Source organism: Callospermophilus lateralis, chromosome X (genome assembly GCF_048772815.1).
Source record: "Callospermophilus lateralis isolate mCalLat2 chromosome X, mCalLat2.hap1, whole genome shotgun sequence".
NCBI classification, from domain to species: domain Eukaryota; kingdom Metazoa; phylum Chordata; class Mammalia; order Rodentia; family Sciuridae; genus Callospermophilus; species Callospermophilus lateralis.
The window spans coordinates 81283302-81284191 of NC_135325.1; the positions used below are offsets into that span (position 1 = coordinate 81283302).

Below are 890 nucleotides of genomic sequence, written 5' to 3' on the forward strand. Positions count from 1 at the left end.
AAAAAAAAAAAAAACAGTTTTTCCATCTAACAAAGTGACATTGAAGTGATCAACTTCTCTACTTAAGCCACAGTTTCTTCATCTGAAAAGGTTGTTCATTATGTTTGTGATATTGTTATAAATAATGAAGTATGAAAATATGTGCCAAAAATACCAAGCATGCTGTATCTGTCATATAAACATATGTTTAACAAAATATTATTTCTTCTAGGAAACGTTTATCACTGAACCACATGTGTTTTCCTGCAAAACATTTAAGTTTGAGGTTTTTGGAGGCAGAATGGCCTAGGTTTAAATGTCAGTTTAATAATTTTTTTAGCAATAAACCTGAGCAAGTCACTTAAATTTTCTGATCCTAAACTTCCTTCCATTCGAACTAGAGAAAACAGTAATTAAAGGGTTTTCATAAGTGTTAAATTATATTACACACATCAAATGTCATTTTTTGATACTTGTCTAATCTCTATTGCCTAATATTATTAAAAAGTATTACCTGTGCTCGCTTCAGCAGCACATATACTAAAATTGGAACGATACAGAGAAGATTAGCATGGCCCCTGCACAATGATGACACGCAAATTCATGAAGCGTTCCATATTTTTTGAATTTCAACTATGAAAGAAGAAATTTCTGTTCATTTACACTACCAAGATTTTAGTAATTTGCTATGATAGTCTTAGAAAATTAATGTACAACTAACAAAGAGTTGAGGCACATTAACCTAAAAAAGCAATCATCATTTAAGTGTACAAAATATTGCCATTATAAGAAATCTATTTATCAGAACATCTGGTGAAAAATTTCATTATCCTGGGGAGCAAAATTGACCAAACCATATTGTTATATTGTGTGTGTATATGAAAATGTAAAAATGAATCCCACTATTATGT

General features: G+C 30.0%; 1 non-coding gene across 1 annotated transcript; it reads left to right on the forward strand.

The window, feature by feature from the left end:
- The first annotated feature begins 495 nt into the window (after positions 1-495).
- Positions 496-602, forward strand: LOC143639610 (U6 spliceosomal RNA). Its single transcript, XR_013154753.1, has one exon. It is a non-coding gene; the product is annotated as a U6 spliceosomal RNA (small nuclear RNA).
- Positions 603-890: the final 288 nt, after the last annotated feature.